The 23,167-nt window shown below is 37.1% G+C and overlaps 1 protein-coding gene across 1 annotated transcript in view; it reads right to left on the minus strand.

Annotated features, from left to right (window-relative positions):
- LOC109082727 (ensconsin-like) overlaps nucleotides 1-23,167 on the minus strand; it is a 42,420-nt gene that overhangs the window by 14,335 nt on the left and 4,918 nt on the right.

Raw genomic sequence — 23,167 nt, forward strand, 5'->3', positions numbered from 1 at the left:
ACTATCATTATCAACTGTACTGGTGGTTTCAATATTAAAGTTAAACATGAAACATGTTAAACATATAATATATAATAGCATAAACGTGAATAAAAATATATTTAGTAAATATTATATGTTTACTAATACAAAATATAAAAACATTAAACATTAATAATGTATTTATTATGAGGATATACAATTCTTACATTATAATACTTTAAGTAAACATGACAACGACCAGGAGATCCAATATTTACACAGGTGTGAACCAAAAATGGTATACATACTAGTCTCATGTTGTCATTTCTAAAAAATTCATTTTTATTAGCGGAGTGATTTTCACAATACATATTGCACCAAAACAGTGTCAAAAAGCAAAGCTGTGCAAATAATGTTAATTTACTTAAACACCCTTCACACTCTTTTAGGAAGTGACTGTTAACAAGGTTTCTGACCTGACAGACCTCAGCTTGGGCAGTAAACATTTCCTTGAAAACAGAAGCCAGACAGGCTTATGAATCCATGGGTAAACATATAAAGTATATGGCTTGAGAAGGTTTTACCATCTACAGACAGAAAGTGTATTTATAGTGTTACTATAACCAAGTCTCTACATCTTCAAGCTTCCTGTGATCAGTAACAGATACTAAAGCAAACAATCAATGTCAGAACCAGCAAACTGGTTTAATTGTGCTATTGATTCCCTCTCTATAACCAATCAGCTTCCTGCTGTGTGCATCACACACAGCAATCTATAATAGCTATATATATATATTTCCTTGATGTGCATCATCTTTTCCATACATGCATACAATACAGAAATTGCAGACATAATGTCCCTCAATTAACTTAAGTGTCTTGTTAAATAATATCCCAAACAATGCTGTTACAAATTAAGTACAAGGCATTTCTGTAGCAATCATGACATTCAAACATTATAAGATGCTTCAATAGCATAAAAAAAACTATAGCTGTCCTATACATGACATCACCCACATGCTAGTGTGTATTATGCCTCCTACAAACTGTGATCTTTAAAGAATGCTACCCATAATTCCATTGTGGGGCAGGAGGGAATGAACAAGCCATGGCCAGATGGTTTGTCTAGACGGGGAGGGAATGGATAAAGGACAAAAACAATCAAAACTAGCAAAGAACATTTTAGCAAAAGTCATGAAAGGATGAAAAGAAAAATTTTAAGTTTCAACTTTTCTGTATAATAAACTAGGACCCTATGATTTCAAGTCACAATATTTTTAAAATCTTTAGGTTTTTAATAGAGCTATCAATTAATCATACTGATTAAGTAATTAAATTAATCTCAAATTAATAAGATTAATTAACACATCATGTGCCGATTAATTAAAGTTATTATTAAAGATAATTTAAAGCCATTATTGTGTTAAATTAGTAAAACACTGAATAGGCATTACCAAAAATAGCTTTAGAAAGAAATATTTTAATTCAACATACAAAAATACAAATAAATACTGAAATACAAAATTTTTAAAAAAAAGAAATGATACTTTAAATATAAAACTAAAAGCGCCAGTATGTGGCAGCAAATCACTTGCTGCTTCCAAATTCGCATACTATCCATCCTAAATAGTATTCAAAATTACAATTAGTATGTCCCAAATCGTAGTATGTTGAAATGAGTAATCCAAAGGCACCCGGATGGCTTACTGCTTCCGGTAGAAATCCGAAGAAGGAGTGAAACGTTTATGCATATGGTGTGGGCCACTACAAACATGCATGAAAAAGTTTTTAAAAAACAAAAACGTCTTAAAAAACAAAAAAAAGGACAGGTAGAGAAAAGACTACAAATAAAAACCGACGGACAGGTAGAGAAAAAGTGAATCTAATAAAAATTTAAATCCGCGTTATATTTCATCTACAGCATGGACGCTTATATAGTTTGGTCATTACTTTTAAATGCACATTATGCAGAGAAAAGAGATCTCGGTGATAGACCCGCGACTGTCAGATCAACGTGCCCATTCAAAACTCTCACAGGATGCATGTAACTAAGCAATAGTGTGTCCATTAATTGACTAAGTCATAACAAAATAATTTGACCAAAAACTTTCCCACAAATACTCACTAATAACTAAATACATACTCAAAAGTATTTACTTTTTTTCCCACAAAAAGAATACATACTTTTAGGGCATAGTATAAGCAGGTGAATCATTTTACAAACATAGTATAACCAGAGAATTGGACTCGGCATGATAGAATCCCACAGGAATGACTGGCACTGATCAACGTGTCTCTTCTCTTTTACTCTTGATTTTGTTTTGGGGGTGTACCACGCTATGCTTGGTGGGAAAAAATTCATTAACATTAAATGAAATTTATGGCACAATGTCAATAACTTTGATGAAGGCCCTCCTTCCGATGTGTGGTGATTGACAGGCCAGTTTAAAAGAAAATGACGTGTGAACTAAAGGGACATCACAATATGGGAAGAAAATATATTTTTCAATAATATCACTCGCAAATAAAACATTATAAAATTAAAATTTAGGCCTATATAAATTGTGGTCATCGGGGAGCCGCTATGATGCCTGGCACTGAAACTGCTTTTGAGTGCATGATCGCTTTTTAGTTTCACTTTCGAGATTCGCGATCACACGTACTTTGTTTATATGGAGCAGCAGTACTTACTGCACATTATACAAGATTAGATGTTTTGTCAGTGGTGCTCAGAATCTTCAAATCATTTCCCATCATCCTCGGTCATCTCTCCTACTTACTCTGTTTATGTGGTAAGTGAAATTTTATGTACTGTAATGTAACAGGCAACCGTTAGCAAACATTATTTGTTTTCCGTGCCTTTCTAAATATAGATTCACGCTTCGGGCACACCACCCACCCCCTGAAAAATAACTGCATTTACTATGTACAGATAAGTGCAACGGTAATATGTATTATGTATATTTCAAAAATTCAGAAATTCAAAAGGTACTGTAAACATGTATTGCTGTCAATTTTAATATTTATGAATTACTTTATGTATTACAAAACATGAAGCATTTTGTCATCGTCGTCTTGTCTGATGCACTCAACCAAGCGTTCTAACCATGACCTCACCCCTCCCCTCCCCCCAACCAATCAAATTTCGGTAGGCGGGAATTTTTCTAATGATATTCTAATGAGCCACTTTGTGACATCACAAAACCCGGAAAACAACACTGTAGTCCAAACAAGCAGTTCGTTGCAGTTCTTGTAAAGGGATTTTTTTAAAACAGAATATCTCCCTTTGGAGTGGACTTTGAGATCTGTAACTTTGTAGATCTTTTTTATGCCCAAACATACACACTACACACTGACTAAAATTCAAAAAGTGAAAAAGCATAATAGGACCTCTTTAAAAACGTGAATTCATTCAGTAATGAAACACCGCTGTGTGTTGATCAGAGTCGAATAACAGTTCTGCTAGGGCTTTACATACAACACAAACAAAATGCCTAAAATGTAACACAATACTAACTTATTGTCTATTGAACTGTTGTATAAAATCATCATCACATTTGCAATCATGCAGATATTCAAGAAAAATCAGCTCTCTTGCCCAAAATCAGCTTAAAACTACATCACAATTTTCCCCCCATAATTATTCGCACCTTTACCCTCTTTATTTTGAAGTAAAAACTTTTATATAAAACATATTTTCTCTCTACAACAAAATCTTTATTTTGAAGTAAAAACTTTTATATAACCTATTTTTTCTTTCTACCAGCCAATGATGATTCTGAAATAAAACCCAGTTATAGTTGTAGTAACACATGCGACTTTAACGCACATCTGACTGACAGAACCGCGCACTTGTATTTCAATGTTGCTGTTAATGTTATGGTTATTTTAGCAAATAGTTTGCTTTGTAAATTCAGTTCAACAGCATTAAGTTAAAGAGGGTAAACTTTATCACTCGACTGAATCTACACATGCATTTTAGAAGGTTTTCTTGCTCTGTCCAAGCAATACATGCACGTTATAGAAGAGCTAAGACCTTTAGAAATGCATCTTAGTATTTACAAGTAAATATCCATATTATGCGTAAGCTACTTTCTACACAGACAGCTTGTTGCATTTTAGAACAGAGCTATTGTGATATTATTCAATCTATTTTTGTGTGCGATCCCTGAGGAGGTGGAACTGAAACAGCCATCACTCGCTCTAGATTCTAGGACAATGCTACTTCTGATTTATCCCAGGCCAAACTCCGTCTGACCCATTTTACACTCCTTCCAAAAACGCAAGATATCACCTTTCTGAGACAAACAATGGTCAAGGTCTCAAATGATTACTGAGGGCAATTTCTGAAATTATACTATTGCAGAAAAAGGGACAGATCTTAATAAAAGCCATCATTGCTTTACATTTCATTCAGAAAGGATCACCTCAGTTTCTACCAGCCCTGAAAAGGAACACACAGACCTCATTACTACAGTAATCTAACCTGGAGTTATCAGTTCTCTACTGAGACTTATTAAAAAACAGCATACATGTTTATCAATCCCTAAGAGAATGTAAAGCCTAATAATGAGTATGTGTGTGTAAGCTTTAACACATTACTGGGTGGTAAGGGAGACCCAGTGGTGTTTAACCATGAAATTACCTAACAGCAAATCTGAAATCACAAGCTCAAGTAATACGGACACTTCATGCTTCAACACAAAATACAAGCATTATGCAGCTTATAAAACTGCAAAAGACAATCCTACATATCACCGCACCGCAAATGGCTTGATCTTTGGTAAAGGTCACTAATGTTAGCCAAACGTGGCTGAAATCATTCCGTAATAGGCACCATCTAAATAAACCCCAGGCTATTGGGATTTTAACATGACACCTATGGGGCGTGTTTGTGCAAACACCTGATTTTGCCTTCATGTAGCTTGCTAATAAAGGCTTTTCATTTGACCCATATATACCCATGGGGTGCAAAAACAACCAAAGCTCAAAACAAAGTCAACATAAGTCAGTCTTAGGGCGGGGCGATATGACGATGTATATCGGATGGACGAAATTAAAAGTCTATCGTTTCAAATTATGCTTTATCGTTTATTTCATGGTGCCGCAAAATACATTGTTTACTTTTTCATCATTTGAATGACAGCAGTGTTACATGTATTACATGGGGATGCAGGCAGAAACATGAATAGCAGCATGCACGCTCATGTCACGTTGCAAAACTTCACGTCTGCACACGTTTTTAAGCACTGCAGTTTAAAAAAAAACTGATTTCAGGCCATTGAAACACAAACAACAGAGCTATATGTGTGCGCTATCTCCGTTTCTGTGTGAGAGGAGTGGGTAAGCCACGCACCAGCTGCTAATAGAGTCGTGAGCATTTTTGCCGCTTTATTGGCTTTGAATGATTGCATAAACACTTATATGCATCCAAATGCCCCCTTTGCAAGTATCCTCATAAACACAGTCATTTAGGTCTTAAGGGACCATAAACAGTTGCAAGAGAAAGCACGTGTAACAGTATATTGGATCCGGACTTCGGTCTTAAAGGGGAAGCCGTCCAATATTCGTCCTTTCTGCCATTCACTATAATAAAAAAAAAATAAAACAAAAACTATAACTCCTCTTGACTAAATCACTTTTGTAACTAGAATAAGAAGAAAATAAATAAATAATGATAATGCTAATAATTATGCCTAGATAGATAGATAGATAGATAGATAGATATAACTTACACAGTGAAGACTAATTAATTTACACTAGGAATGCATGATAAATATCGCACAATATTTAATGCACATCTCGTCAGAAAAGCTGGTTCTGTAATCAGCGGTAAATCTCTACACGTGCATGCTTTCACATGGAGCAGCATTTATTACACAGAGCCATTGTTCACTGACAAGTAGCACAAAACCATGATCATATTTTGCGCAATTTGTCAGTGAAACAATTTATTGTGCATCCCTAATTTACACAATGTATTTCTTATTTATTGTAGTTTTTAGTCCTATTGCTTGTAATTAGTTTCTGGTTCTTATTTCACCACTGACTGTTTATTTATCTCCAGTGAGCGTGTTTTTTCTTTTTCTATCGTAATATATATTTTTATCATGATATAAAATTACTCATATGGTGATACAAGATTTTGGTCATATCGCCCACCCCTAGTCAGTCTATACATTCTTTGGACAAAAGGCTGACTTGCTTACAAAGTTACAGTACCATGAAATCTTTCCTCTTGAGATTTGGCATAAAATGCATGAGCTGAGCTAGTTCCGGCAGGTTTTTAACACATTCTCTGGAACATTTCTCTCCATTCCAGCATAGGAAATAAAATGGAACCAGCTCATGAACCTTTGCTCTGAGGCCCATGCCTGATTAGTTTACTAATCTGTGTCCCGAATGCCGGGTTAAGTATGTTATGATGGCAGTGCAGAATAAACAGGAAGAGCACACAGACATCAACCACCTACAGCAGCAATCAGCGTTAATAAAAATTATATTAAGGTAGTTACACATACTTTAGACCAGTTGCATAGCCAACAAATAAACTAATGAAGAACAGGGCTCAAGATATGATGGGATACAGGCTTTGTTTCAAAATGAGTTCATATCTCATTCAGCATGTTATATCTTAGAATTGTGAGAAAAGGTCAGAATTGTGAGATAAAAAGTCAACCTTTTTTATTTTTATTTTTCTGTGGCGGAAACAAGCTTCCACAGAATTTATTACAAAGTAAATGCAGCTAATTTATCCACAAAAAATTCATAGTTGCTGCAGTGAGCTTGTACCACAGATTATGTAGGTTAAGGAGGATTTAAGGAAATGTCCTCTATTCGGGCTATCTGATATACAATAAAACACAGACAGATAGATAGGCAAACTAAAATACAAACAGGCTCATATGCAGTGTGACATTCTAGCAGTAGCCTTTCTTATTACCTACTGCTTTCAATGTTTTCCATCTTGGCTCTGCTGTGAACAGTTCCCATGCCAGTGTGTGTAACAAAGAAGAACTGCCGAAGTCTGAGACAAAACTTCGGATAAATGCTATGTAAATCAGGAACCTGCTTTTGTTACATAAGATAATATATGGAAGAAGGAAGGAGAAAAAGAGAAACCTGTTAAAACTGAACGCTTGTATACCATCTTAAACAAGCTGTTCATATCCCAAATTGCACACCACCCATCCAAAATAATATCTGAGATTAGTATTAATGCTTCATAAATAACATTATGCTCAAAAAAGCACTGCAAAGAATCTGAATGGCGTCCATTAGTGTCTTCCTGTTTCCCAGGTGTCGGACGATCCAACTTTAAAGGGCAAAGGTCAGAGTTGAAGCCTAGTGTTGCTGACCTAGAGTTCACTTGTTTGTAAGCAGAGTAACGTCTGAAATCAAATGCAACCAATAACACATCCCCACTTCCTCTAGCCGGCACATCTTTAATCCAGGTAAATGGCAAATGTCTTCACGTGGCACAATCACGTCTACAAACACAATCCAGAATTCAACAGGACAGAGCACCTTCTATTTGATTAATGTGAGCAGCTAACATAACTCAACTAAACAATTATACTACACTCATGGATTCTACCAACTGTTTGATTTTGATCAGGAAATGCTACATTTAGCACTAGAAAGTTAAACCTGAATTAATTCTGTTGACCTTCATTAGCCTGCACAAGACTGAAAAAAAAAAACAGTTGACGTCTATAGGACAGGAGTTTTTGAAGTGGACTATTTAAAAGCAAGAAATAAACAAATATGCAAATACTTTAATAAAAAATATATAAAATAAAAAAAGGGTGAAAAAAGTGAAAAGCACTATAAATGTTTTCCAATAGAGTAAAAAAATAAATATGGAAGCCAATTTCTGCCAAGGATTAAAAACATTATTGCGACTCTTTATTTCACAATTCAGACTTTTTTCCTTTATTCTGAAATGTAAACTCATAATTTTAATTCAGAATTGTGAGCTAACAGTCACAATTGCCCTTTTAATTTTTTATTCCATGATGGAAACAAGTTTCCATTAAAAAGATACACTGAAAACTATATTTTGCAAATAATTTAAAAAATTTATTATTTAAAAATATATAATATTTAGCTTTAGCACAATGACAAATTTTGTAAACATATTCACAAATCATGTACAATGTACATTTGTTCATACACAACATTAATATTGCACTGCCTTTACATTTTAAGAACTGTTTCCTTGCAAAGAGGATCCTATTTTAGGGTATCTTTGCATTGAAAAGCTTAAAAACATCTAGTCTAGGAAACAGTGAACTGCACATCACTGACAGCTCTTACCTTGAATCTCACTCATAGTTTTGGAAAAGTCTGGAAAACCTCATGCAAACCTTGTGTCTACATCACCAAGGAAGCCATCCTAATCCAATACATCAGACACAACCTCATGCTTGCACACAGTCCAAAGGATGCAACATCCATCACAGGCTGATGATAATGTGTGTGCTCATTCATGGTCAAATAAAGAGAGAAATATGGAGGCAAGGATGAGAAAAACTGGACTTCGACCCAACCCCTTCAATCTTAGACTGAGAGATAGAAGATCCCCCTCTTTGAGCGTGTAAATGTGAGATTATAAATCACACTTGTGTGTGTAATTGCAGTGTGTGCAGTACAGAACAAATACAAGATTAAAGAGAGAGAGATCAGCGATTAGTGTGCAATTCTCCACATGGCACCAGGATGTGTGTGTGTGTGTGTGTGTGTGTGTGTGTGTGTGTGTGTGTGTTGGGGTGGGAAGGCTCAGAGATCTGAACAGCTTAGTGGCAGCTTATGCTACGCTTACAAAGAGAGGGAGAGAGAGCAGAGGAGCCTTACCCTCACCAACCAGTACAAGACAAATCAAACAGGACCCAATTTAACCCATTATATTATTATGGGGTGTGTTAGACAACATCTGCAGGATTTTACACCACCTAAAATTCAAGGAATCCATTAAAACAATGTGAAATGACAAACAAATATGCAAGCAGGGATGGGCAGTATTTAAGGTGTACTTAAAATACATATCAAATGTAATTTGTATTAAAATACATTTAAGATTAATTGTTTTTTTTTTTTAAATACTAGTCAACCTCTTCATCGAGGTGCTGATTTTGTGCATCAGCTAGTTCAGACCGGGTGTGCCTCACATGTCCTGAAAAGTGAAGCTGCGGGCTCTTTGATCACCCCCTGATGGCTGGCTGCAGTACAGGTCATAAACCCCACCCTCTCCATATAAATGAATGGGACTTGAGTTCAAAAAAAAATAAAAAAAATAATTACACTTCCAATACAATTTTCAGAAAGATGTTTTTTGTCATTTAAGGTAGTTGTTATCACGCTGATATATGTTCAATTGTTCGTTTTTGTGATAAGCTTGATTTTAGCTAGTAATTTGATCACACAAAAACCCTTAGCTTCATCACAAAACAATACACCTGCGGGTGTTTGGTCAGGAGCTTGATACTGCAGCTCCACCTCACAACACTACTGCACAGACTCTGGCCCCAAACGGATCTCTACTGCGCAGACTCTGGCCCCAAACGGATCTCTTCTGCGCAGACTCTGGCCCCAAATGAATCTCTACTGCGCAAACTCTGGCCCCAAACGAATCTCTACTGCGCAGACTCTGGCCCCTGCACAGACTCTGGCTCCAAATGAATCTCTACTGGACAGACTCTGGCTCCAAATGATGACATTTACTCAAGATGGCAGCAACCATACTGAGATGCTTTGCCTTCACTTTTCTATAGTGGAAGGAAGTGGAGACGCGTCTATGGTTCAGACACGCCCCCTCCCCCCAACCCCAACATTCACCATGTGAGCTGCAGCTGTACAACTGCATTCAGTATTGGGTGAGTGACTTTTCTGGAATAAGATAAGGCGAGTATGTCATGGTCAATTGTACTTGTTGATTAAATGTTGATGATAAAATAGTGCATCATTCAAATTTGCCTTCAGTTAACATGAAAGAAAAAAAAAGAGCACCAACAAGGGGGAGAAATACTGTTATTTACAGGTGCATCTCAATAAATTAGAATGTTGTGGAAAAGTTCATTTATTTCAGTAATTCAACTCAATTTGTGAAACTTGTGTATTAAATAAATTCACTGCAAACAGACTGAAGTACTTTAAGTCTTTAGTTCTTTTAATTGTGATGATTTTGGCTCACATTTAACAAAAAGCCACCAATTCACTATCTCAGCAAATTAGAATATGGTGACATGCCAATCAGCTAAATAACTCAAAACGCCTGCAAAGGTTTCCTAAGTCTTCAAAATGGTCTCTCAGTTTGGTTCACTGTCCAAAAGACTATCACTGACACCCTTCACAAGGAGGGTAAGCCACAAACATTCATTGTCAAAGAAGCTGGCTGTTCACAGAGTGCTGTATCCAAGCATGTTAACAGAATGTTGAGTGGAAGGAAAAAGTGTGGAAGAAAAAGGTGCACAACCAACCGAGAGAACCGCAGCCTTATGAGGATTGTCAAGCAAAATCAATTCAAGAATTTGAGTGAACATCACAAGGAATGGACTGAGGCTGGGGTCAAGGCATCAAGAGCCACCACACACAGACGTGTCAAGGAATTTGGCTACAGTTGTCATATTCCTCTTGTTAAGCCATTCCTGAACCACAGACAACGTCAGAGGCGTCTTACCTAGGCTAAGGAGAAGAAGAACTGGACTGTTACCCAGTGGTCCAAAGTCCTCTTTTCAGATGAGAGCAAGTTTTGTATTTCATTTGGAAACACAAGGTCCTAGAGTCCGAAGGAAGGGTGGAGAAGCTCATAGCCCAAGCTGCTTTAAGTCCAGTTTTAAGTTTCCACAGTCTGTGATGATTTGGGGTACAATGTCATCTGCTGGTGTTGGTCCATTGTCTTTTTTGAAAACCAAAGTCACTGCACCCCGTTTACCAAGAAATTTTGGAGCACTTCATGCTTCCTTCTGCTGACCAGCTTTTTGAAGTTGCTGATTTAATTTTCCAGCAGGATTTGGCACCTGCCCACACTGCCAAAAGACCATGACCATGGTGTTGCTGTGCTTGACTGGCCAGCAAACTCACCAGACTTGAACCCCAGAGAGAATCTATGGGATATTGTCAAGAGGAATATTAGAAACAAGAGACCAAAAAATGCAGATAAGCTGAAGGCCACTGTCAAAGAAACCTGGGCTTCTATACCACCTCAGAAGTGCCACAAACTGATCACCTCCATGCCACGCCGAATTGAGGCAGTAATTAAAGCAAAAGGAGCCCCTACCAAGTATTGAGTACATGTACAGTAAATGAACATACTTTCCAGAAGGCCAACAATTCACTAAAAATTATTTATCTTATGAAGTATTCTAATTTGTTGAGATAGTGAATTGGTGCGTTTTTGTTACATGTAAGCCAAAATCATCACAATTAAAAGAACCAAAGACTTAAACTACTTCAGTCTGTGTGCATTGAGTTTATTTAATACACAAGTTTCACAATTTGAGCTGAATTACGGAAATAAATGAACTTTTCCACAACATTCTAATTTGAGATGCACCTGTAGTTTTGATAGTTAATCGGTTGTTTTTTTGATCAACTAGCCTGTCAAATTGGTTTAAAGCGTTACTGCATGTTAGGGCTGGGAGATGTCAATACATATCATGGCAATGATATAAAGTGTGAATCGATTGAACTTTTTCTAAATCATTTACAAAGAAAAAGGTCTATCGGGGTAAGCAACTATAGCCATGCAGCTTTTAGTGGGAAAACACTGGAGTGGAAAAAGCAGCATGGACGAATAGTTAAGCAATAGAGTGTGATGTGCTTGGTGCAGTTGCACTTATTATAAGTGCAGTATGCCGCGAAAGGAAATTTAAGTTTGCACTCACACATTGGAAGGCAGCAATTTGTGCATGCGCTCCAAGATAGAGTGGAATGCCAACAAGTTGGCCTACACTTTTGACTTAAAGGCCCAATCACACGGGACGCGGCAAGCGGTGGAATCACTGTGCAGATGCCACTTTCTCTTTTTGTGGAAGCGGTTTGTGCAGTTGATGCCCTGTTTTTATAATTCTGTGAAACAACAAGGGGGCAACTCGGAGTAATTGTTCTCCATACCATCAGTGGTGAAAAGTAGTAGTTTGCAGAGTAGTTTGTCAAACAATCATTTCGCAAGAAATTTTTAAATAAATGGATTTCCTCAAATATAAACTGATAAGGTTCTGGGTCATTTTGGAAAACATGTGTGAAAATATTTCTGAGTACACTAGTAAACCTGCACAAAAGAATCAAAGAATTGTGTAAAACCCAATAAACATGAGAGGACTTGTGGCATTAGAACAAAATATACTGTATGAATATGATAAAATATGCATAACACTAAATTGAACAACACTAATTGAACAATACTGATTATTGATTACAATACTGATACAAACACTGATGAATGGTATACCACAAAAAAATCTTCAGCTTTTGGTTTAATTATTCCACAAAAAAAAAGAAACATAAATTTTGTAAAATGCTTTTTAGCAAATATTGTTGAATTCTAATTTTAAAATTAAAAGAAACTTTATATACAACAAAATAAACATTAAATTAAAAAAATATACATTTTTAAGTTGTAGTTTTGTATTTCTTACACAGAAGGGGCAGGGAAGCGGTATATGTAAAATGAAAACAGAAGTTTCTAAGCAGTTATACACATCCAAATGTTTTTTTTTTTTTTTTTTTTTTTTTTTTGCATTCAGAATAGGTCCAGACAGATTTCAGCCCATAGGGATGCCTACATTGGATGGCCAATTTCCCATGTATTTTGTGTTTTTTCATATACATATACAAATTGTATTTAAATACATTTTTCCACAGTTTTTTGTATTTGTATTTAATTTTTCCACCCAGGACTTTATATTTTTATTTTAAATACAGTTTCATGTATTTATACCCATCTCTGTATTCATGTCATTTTGAGTCTGAATGTTTACATGGGAATCAATAAAGTTATCATACTGTTTCTTTAACTTAACACCTTAACCTTGAATCCAGTTTTTCTCTCAGCAAGTGATCCAATGAGCAGCTTAGACACATTTAGTGCACTAAATTTAAATTTACTGTCCTTCTTCCCTGCTAAACAAAGGGGTGCTAGTTTATCCAATGAGCACTTTGGGAAATGTACAAGAAAGCATAGCATATCAACACCGAATCACAGTACAAAATAAGACCACATTAACATTCAGTATTTGGGGTTGACAACTGCATTTACTAAAAGGTGTGACTTTTGAAATGTCCTGTTCGTGCAACAGTTATAAAGAACCTGCTCAAATACTGAAGGCCCTTTTCAATTAGGGCTGGGTAGAAAAGAAAAATAGATTTCTCAATTTTAATCAATTCTCATTTTTTAAAAAAAAAAAAAACATTTTGATTATCAAATTCAAAGAATTGATTAGTCTAGCCTGTTTTTTAGTTAAAGGGTTAGTTCACCCCAAATTGAAAATTAGGCCATGTTTCACTCACCGTTTTTTTCTTTCAGACAAATCCCGTCGGAGTGATATTTAAAAAAAATAAATTATCTTTCAAGCTTTAGAATGGTACTCCGTTGGTGTTGCAGGTCATCAGTCCAAAACAAGTAAAATTAAACACATAAATCCATAGTAAAACGTGCCTCACATGGCTCCGGTGGGTGAACAAAGGCCTTCTGTAGCGAATCCATGCATGGTTGTAGTAAAAATATCCATATTTAAAAACTTAGAAACACTCTTCTGTCACTTCCTCTAACTGTCATACACGCGTTCACGAGAGAGTGCCTTTCCAGCAGATGGCGTAGGACATATGCTTAGCGTGAGCAGTGACGAACAAGTGCTGTGCAGTGAACATTTCAGATTCGAGGATTATAGAAAAAGACAGGGAAAGCCAAGAAAATATCTGAAACCATCAGCTGTGCCTGCGATGATGTTTCAGCCAAATGAGGTTTAGAATTAATGTATAATGTAACTACAGTACAGGTACATTCATTTTAAATATTAGTCTTTTTAACCTGTACATGCAATGTAACATATAAAACTATGTAATGGATTGTTGTAGGACACAACGAGGGATCCTGCACAGTCAAGTTTGCTGGCTACAGACAGAGGCGTAGCAATAGGGCAGCCAACTTTTGAGGGGGCCCCCGACAGCTGACCATTTGAACGATCGAAATGATGATTATTAATATAACATGGAGCAATATATCTGAATCCCCCCTAGGGGGACCCCTCTCACGTCACGCTGGATGTGCTTGCTTTTTCCTCTTGATGCGTCAGCCGGCGTTTTCAAACTGGTACAGCATGTAATTGTGCATTTGGTAATTTAAACATGAAGAGGACTTCTTCTGGCAGCCAGAAGCGGAAAAAAGCAAGAAAAGGAAAAGAGGTTACATACCAGCGGTAAATGATGGCGATAAGATTGACTAAAGGATAATTATATGACAAACAAATGGTTTCATTGTTAATTCCATCTTATTTTCGGTTAATTATTAAAACTATATTGCGTCTCTGAGCAACACAACAGTGTTTCGTTCCTGAATGAATCAAACTTTTAAATGATTCAGTTCAAACACAATAACTCACTTATTAACAGTGACTTGCTGCCACCTACTGGCGGTTTTAATTTTACATTTAAAGTATATTTACATTTAAAGTATATTTTTATTATTTAAATAATTTCAAATATCAGTATTCAACGTTTTATGTTTAATATATCAAAACATTTATGCATTTGTAAAAATAGGCCTTTGTAAAGATTAAAAAAAAAAAAATGTAAAGTTCACACAGCAATTATTTAATTTATGTTTCACAGGAGTATTGGATGTGATGAGTTGTTCTGCTACATACAGTACAATTATTCTTATTTTTTTATATATTTTAATTTATATCATTATATATCCAAAAATAATAAAAAATCAAATAACAATAAAAAGTGCAAATATTATTTATATTTTTTTTTTTTTTTTTTACTGTTTTGACAGGGCTATTGAAGAAGTTGTTGTCCTTGTCAAGATACAAGGACAACAGAGATCTCCAGCCCTGCATCAAGTGCATCTGCAACCACTTATGGTACTCATGTACTCAAGTTGTGGAGATGACCCAGATGTAAGTTTAATGTCTTGCATTGCTTACTAATTAATATTTTAATTCATTAATACAACGACATTGTAAAAACTTATATTTTTGAAATTCCTATTAGGACTTGATCTGGAAATGGAAGTCGATACAGATATCACATCTGTGGAGAACATAGCTGGACTCAGGATGGTATGCAGCATAGATGTCTACACAGTGACCTCAGTCCAGAACAACAGAGACGGAAGAGGTGGATTAACAAAGACGCTCTTGCGTACCACACCCTGGAGACTATTGTCTTGAACAAAGGTCTCCTGAAAGACCTGAGCCAATGCATACAGGCAAGTTATTACAACTACACAATCAAGTGATCCTTGTATAACACTACACATAATACATGTGTATTTTTTTTACAGGCACACTTGAAGTTTTCTACTCAGTCCTACTAAAGTACTGCCAGAAGAACCTGCACTTCCATTTCTCCTCCATGTTAGCTCGCACGCAGCTGGCCATACTAGACCATAATGAAAATGTTCAGTGTAAAGAGGCCATAACCAGTGCTCTCATTTTTCATCTATTTGAGTATTACTTTGAACATTAATGTATAAGTTTTTTTTTAGGCATACCTCGGTACAACATTGTGTTTCCCCAAACACTCCAAAGACTGGGTTGCCAGGAAACTTTTCGATCCCACTACACAAACGTTTAGAGAGGATCTGGTTTGGAGAGTTCTGGAATGTTTGAAGGATAAACAGATTACTTTTAAGGACCGGTCATCTCATGTGACACTTTCCAGTCTACCTGCTAATATTGCAACCCAACCAAAACCTGACAAACAAGAAGCCATTTCAAAGCACCAGTCAAGATTTAGACACTGAATGTTCTGTACATTTATTTTTATTTTTGAAACTGATCATCTCAGTTGTGTCTTCTTACAACAGTTAACGCAGTATTAATCAGTGTTTTATAGTATAGTTAATTTTATTTAAATGCTTGACAATTCTTTCGACTTATTACCCATTTAAAAACTTATTTGTTTTGATTTTGCTTCTGATTTTACTCTTGTATCTTTTGTTCCATTGTAAAACTGTGCTATGTATGAACAAAAGCACCACAGAGTACAAAATAAAAAAGAACATTACAAAACTTGCATATGATTATTTATTGAGTGCTTACATAAGTGATGCCCTCAAAATACAAAGATTGTTTAAACAAATGTCATATTACATTAGAGTAACACATTTATGTGTACAAATTATTTATTTACAAAATAATAAAATTTTTACACATAGCTAATTTTTAATGTCTACATCAGGGCAAAAGCATAATCTGCCTCTCTGAAACCCACATAGGATCCAGACTGGGATGGGTATGCCACCAACCTGAGCTGACTGTAAAACAAATGCATATAGTGAATAATATAGTTAATACACGACACCTACATCAGTACAATAATTAAACAAACACGGTACTTACTCCACAGACAGTGTACCACCAGGTCCTTCAGGCCTTGGTCGACGCCTCCAGTTTATACGATGTAAGGAGAATACCACTTCGAGTACACTTCGACTCAACAAAGGCAGAAAGCCTTCATGTCGTGTCACACAGGAGCACTCAGTTCTCTCACCAGCAGCTTCAACAACTTCAAAAGGAGGCATTTCAATTGCCCATTCATTGCAGCAAACACTCTCAACCTCTGTTGGCATTCCTTCACATCTACTGCACGTGCACCACCATGTCTCCTGAGCTCTGTGTCTACCTAGTTCTGCAGTTTGTGCCGCTGCTGCTGCAGCCTCCTCCATCTCCCTGAGTTCCTGGTCGGTATACACTGGTTCATACAAATATGGCTGGCCCAAAAAAAATCAATCTCCGTTTGGCTTATATCAAAATCATCTGACATTTTTCTTAAAAAAATCCTTGATTTGTACTTCTAAATCACAAACTCTGTTTTGTTATGTCCTCTCCTCTGCGCTTCCGCGTTTGTCACTACTCACGCTAAGCATACGTCATCCACCAGAAAGACACTCTCTCATGAACACGCGTATGACAGTTAGAGGAAGTGACAGAAATATGGATATTTTTACTACAACAATGCATGGATTCACTACAGAACGCCTTCGTTCACCCACCAGAGCCGTGTGAGGCACGATTTACTATGGATTTAATTTGACTTGTTTTGGACTGATAACCTGCAACACCCACGGAGTGGCATTCTAAAGCTTGAAAGATGAAAAAAAAAATTTTTCAAATAACTCCGACTGGATTCGTCTGAAAGAAGAAACTCATATACTCCTAGGATGCCTTGACACTGCGTAAAACATGGCCTAATTTTCATTTTGGGGTGAACTAACCTGCACCAATTCAAGGTGGACAATTTTATCCAATGCATCATCCATGAGACTGTACATGCTGTATTTTGCACTGTAGCACACCTCCCGACCAATAAATCACAAGCTTTGTGCTTTGTTACTTTTGATTTAAAACAAAGTCTCACACACAGCAGTGAACATACACCGTGAACACACACCCGGAGCAGTGGGCAGCCATTTATTCTGCGGCGCCCGGGGAGCAGTTGGGGGTTCTGTGCCTTGCTCAAGGGCACCTCAGTCATGGTATTGCCGGCCCGAGACTCAAACCCACAACCTTAGGGTTAGGAGTCAAACTCTCTAACCATTAGGCCACGACTTCACCCACGACTTTTATTACTTTTATTTTTAAAAGTCAAACAATAAATACCATTTTGGCATTGTTTAATGTTGAGTGACAGTGATGCACCTCAGTTCAAGAGAAGTGAAAGCACATGTGAACTGATCTCCTCCAACATAGCAGTTAGGCCTACAGCACGAAATAAACATGAGTGACCATCCGAAGGCATGTTAAAAGAAAGAGTTCAACTTACCGAAATCCATATCCTGTCTCATGTAATCGCTCAATCAGTGTTTCAACCATGGAAATACGTCAATGTAACAGCTTGTAAACAATGTCACGTAATGTCACATTTACCTCAGAAAAAAAAAAAAGAATTCGGTGATAAACGTGAAAAACGAAAATGAAAAAAAAAAGAACTCTAGAGAGGAACATTTTGCTAAATACATGCATAATATATATCTAAATATATCTCGCAAGGTTGTGAACCAAATTTGACTCGAATCGTGAAATTTGTGTCAATGACCAGCCCTATTTTCAGTTATCATAGAAACTAGAACTGTATGATTTGGGGATTTTTAATTTTTCTCGAAGTTTTGATTTGCAAGTAATTCAGTCTGCACCTGAAAAGTTATAAAAAATGCCTGTACACTAAGGTGAAAAAAGACAAGCAAAAAAGCTAATAAAAAATAAAAACCACAGCTATTCTGAGGAACAGCAAATTTTTCATTCACAACATGACCTTCTTCAGTGTCTAATGTCAAGGAATGGAGATCACATGGTTTGTATGTCTCATGATGACCAAAAAACACATGATCAAAAAAAAAGCACATAATAAAAATTTTAAAGAACAATAGTACAATTACATTACAATGCAAATATTTATGGCCGTCTTAATTTCCTAATTTTCAAACATTAAACCATCAAGCTTTTATTTTGGTGGAAAACTGCACAGAGCTCTTGTAGGTTCTCTTTTGTTGACAACAGATGGTTTATAAGCACTTCTTATTACAAATCTGGCAAAATGTTTGCCGCATGTTACATTCCTAAATACATATTAAAGCAACCCAAACTCACAGCAGATACAGAGATGGAGTTTGCAGCTCTGAGATACAGAAAACACTGGATAATGAGCTGTTCACATGTAAAAGAGAAGTGTCATGCTTCACTCTGAAACACAGCCTTTGTGATTTGATTATCGTACTAACGCATATCACAATTTTAATTACTTGTGCAGCCCTAGCAAAAACCACAAATGGTTGTAACCATAGTAAGTGAAAAAAAAAAGTTACAAAAACATCATAAGATATTATGCTGCTAAAAAGAACATTATTTTGTGTATTTGGTGTAATGAAATGTTTATGCGGTTTAAGGTTCAAAAAACACATTATTTTCCACATACTGTACAGTTCTCCTCTATGCCCCGCCTTTCTGAAACTCATCGGTTTTTTTTTGTTTTTTTTTACAAAGCTCATCGGTCTGAAAAGCGAGGTGTGCTCTGATTGGCCAGAAATCCATTGCGTTGTGATTGGCCGAATGCCTCAAGTGTGTGACGGAAATGTTATGCCCCTTACTATACTGTGATGTGTGTCCCAGGTACGTGCATGAATCAATTCGAACAACTGAGTCTTTACTCATTTTCAAAAAAAACATCTAAAGACTCCTCTTTTTCACCTGCACTTAACCAACTAATGCTAGTACTTACCTTTTCTTTTCTTGTCTATCATATTCTTTAAAAAAAAAAAAAAATCCCCTGGCTAGTGGCTACGTGTTCTGTACTAGACTAACTGAGACTTGTCATATCACTTGTATACTGTTGTTGTTCTCTTGTTGATCTGATTGCTTCTATTGTTCTCATTTTAAATGTAGTAGACATTTAATTACCAGGGTTCCCAATTTCTAGTCTAGGAGAATCACTTTCATGATCTGTGTTCCCACTGACATGGTCCCTACACAGTGTTCATTGCTCCCTACTCCCTGAGCAGAGGAAATTTGTTGAAGTGTACCTCACTTCAGAACATTCATTCATGGATTTGCACTACGCAACGTCTTCACACACGGACAAGTGTGACATCATATACCTCTGTAAATAAATACAATTTAAATTGACATCTCGCACTTTAAATGTAACATATACGTTTGCTTCGCACTGGAATCATGGCGGAATATCCTGTGATGTCCAATTCACAGGGCACTTATGTTCGAATAGAAGAAACGTTTGAAACCATAAGAGAAACAAGTGCAGAGCAGGGGGGCGCGAGGACTGGGATCGAGAACCGCTGCTCCACACTGCTCAAAACTCGCGTTTGAATCATCAGTGGCAAATCCTTTACATATGTAAACTTACTTACAGCCTGTGAGTCAGAACAGCCGGCATTGTAGTCTTCTCTCCCAGGATCAGGAAACAGTCCTCCATAAAATGAGCTTCACACACTCGAATATTTGGCTTGAACTGTTCTGGAACAGTGTTGTAAATACAACTTAGCCACTGATTTCTAGTTGTGTCCTCTTTTGGAAGGCCAAACTAAGTAGTTTCGCTTTCACAACGAAACAGCATCTCCACAACATGGCGCCAGCAGCAACAGCGCGAATAAAAGTTACGCCTTTGCATAACGGCGTTATGCAAATTTTCCCACATCGTGATGTAGACATGTGGGGGCGTGTTTAAACAAGCCATTTTAGGAGGGCGCGGACGAGTCTTAACTTTCATAAAGAATATCTCTTTGGATTTGAGACTTTAGTCTTTGCAACTTTACAGATCTTCTTTATGCACCAAGAGCTTGTAACACTCCAAAGCGAAAGGAAAACTTGAAATCGCATCATATGACCCCTTTAAACAAGTTCAATTGTGCCGACAGTTTAATAGTACACTAAAGTTCAGACTAACAAAACATTGACTACTCACTAACTGACTTCTGAATTACTAGATGACTATCCTTACACATACCTGCTTTGAATGCTTTATTCTTTTGTGCAGAGCACAGCCTTTGTGGCGCACCCAGAACATAAAACTGATAGAAGCCACTTAAATGAAAAAAACAGTGACTGGATCTAAAATGTCTAAATGGCACACAGCCCATTTCTCCATCTCTGAGTTACCAGAACTCCACAAAAAAAAAATCTGAACGTAGCCTAAGAGTGTATGTGTGTAATGCCTACACCAGTGAGGTAGCAGTGTTTTCAGTTCAGAGGGATTTTTAGCCCAGCTGAGAACAGTCTTGTGACCCAAATCTGAGCATGTGAAAAGTCAAAGTGGGAGTCAGACCTCATAGGTTGAAGCATGTTTGCTTCACATTTTAATGTTAGGAGGTTTAGGCTAATTGTCATTAGAAAGCTTACATAAAAGTGATTCCTCATAGAAAAAGACCTGTCTATTCAGATCTAGAAAGGAAACTACTGAATGTGAGCATTAACCTACATCCCTAATTCATATGTAAAGCCTTTAGCCTGAGTCCGAACAGTCCCATCCACCTCTATGTGGATCCTTCCAGTCAGTTGTTTACATTCCACTTCCCGGTGGTCATGTGACCCACCCACAGCCCAGGCCATCCTGTCCAACTTGTCAGTCATCTGCCAATAGCGACAATGGGTGGGGAAAACAGCCACTCCCAACAGAAAAAGAGAGCAATAATATTTTCCTTTTTTTCAGTAGAAGCTGTGCTAAAACAGACACTCAAGACTGATGAATGTTTTTTTTCCACTTCAGTGAAATACATGTGATGCTGACGCTCACTCTAGTCACTGACATCATTCTCAGTCTGCATTTACAAAACTGATATTGATACTCATTTATGCAAACAAATACCAGCAGATATCAACTTTTGAGGATACTCGGAACAGAAAATAATAACAACTGAAACAACCTGATTAGCCAGTAAAATTAACTAATTACTTACAATTATCTAACTAAGCACTTAAAAATATATTTTTGTATTTTAGGTAACTAGAATGCGCTTTTAAGCATAACACTTTTGATGCTCAAAATTGCTGTCTTAAGTTAAGACTCAGGAGAGAAAAAAAAAGCCATTACCAACTGAAGCCATTAGCAACTGAGTATTAAGGCCACACTTTCCTTACGCACATTTAGTTACTGAATCAGGGCTCTAAAATAGGTTGTCATGAATTCTCACTAAGAAATTTTGGATTGCATGTACTTTGTTTTTTATAATTATTATATACAGTATAATTAGTAATGCTTGCACATCACTAACCCTGCACTGCAATGCCGTCATCTGATGATACACACCAGTTCTGAAATAAAAATGCTTAACTTTAACTTTTAACAACTACAAAACACGCAGACACACAGATCACTTAATAGGCCAGGTATTAGCTTAGCACCCCTGAGAGCAAAACCCCAGAGAGATTTACATCAGCCTTTTTAATCTTTCCTATCCTGACCTCCCACGTACCTCCTCCTTTCCCTCGTATCTTGCAGCTCCGCTGTCCCTCCTCTTCCTCAGCGATGGTGGAGAGAGACGGGATAGCTGACCTGCAGGCCCCCCTCCTCATCCTGAGGGGGGCCGGCATCCTCCTCTCTTCTCCTGTGCCGCTCTCTTTCAGCAACCAACACTGCTAACAGCTAACACCCCACACATCTCCTCTGAATGATCTTAGATGATATAGCACTCAGTAGGATGAGTAACAAACACAGTAAGAGCTGGAATACGCAGCAAGACAGATTGAAAGGAAAAAGAGATGAGTCGAAACCCCTTCCAGTCCAGCCCGGCTTACTGATGCTCCTGTAATCCACAGAAGCGGCCGGCTCTCTTCCTCCTTAAGCCTGAGAGACACGGCTGCTCTAGTTGCTGATGCTGACACTGTCTCTCTCTCTCTCTCTCTCTCACAGGCCCTTATAGAGAAAGTACCACAGACTGACAAATGCACTGAAACACTGCCTCACACACACACACAGTCCTCTGTTTCCTACTGAAATATTCAGTATGAAGACCTGCAAGGTGAGCCAGTGGATTAACAGACACCATGACAGTTACAGCACACAGAATGGTGGGATAAAATGAACCGGAAAGAAATGAATTATTGCCCGTCCTACAATTGTTCACAAACAAAAACTGACCAACTTGAATCTGCTGTGAGATCTGTATAGTATACTCTTTCGCCCTCACATGAAATTCCACATTCTGCCAATTCCTAGATTGAAATGACTCAATTTCCCCCGTGAAAATTCACCAAACATTGGTAAATATGATTGTGCATGAAGACAGTCATCCCACATTTTAACATGGGACGTGGCTACAACAGGCTCAAAAAAACAAATACACAGACCAGGGATGGGTCAGGATGATCGCCAAGTCATCCAACAGCGCTTGAACATCAAAAGAGCTCAAACTGAATGTGATGAGTCAAAAGGATTGGGTACAACAACATCTTTCCATTGTGTTGTATTTGCTGGCGGCGTGCAGAAACAAACAGCCTGATTTAAAAACAAAATGACTAATGGGCCAGTT

This window comes from Cyprinus carpio, chromosome A23 (genome assembly GCF_018340385.1).
Source record: "Cyprinus carpio isolate SPL01 chromosome A23, ASM1834038v1, whole genome shotgun sequence".
NCBI lineage: Eukaryota > Metazoa > Chordata > Actinopteri > Cypriniformes > Cyprinidae > Cyprinus > Cyprinus carpio.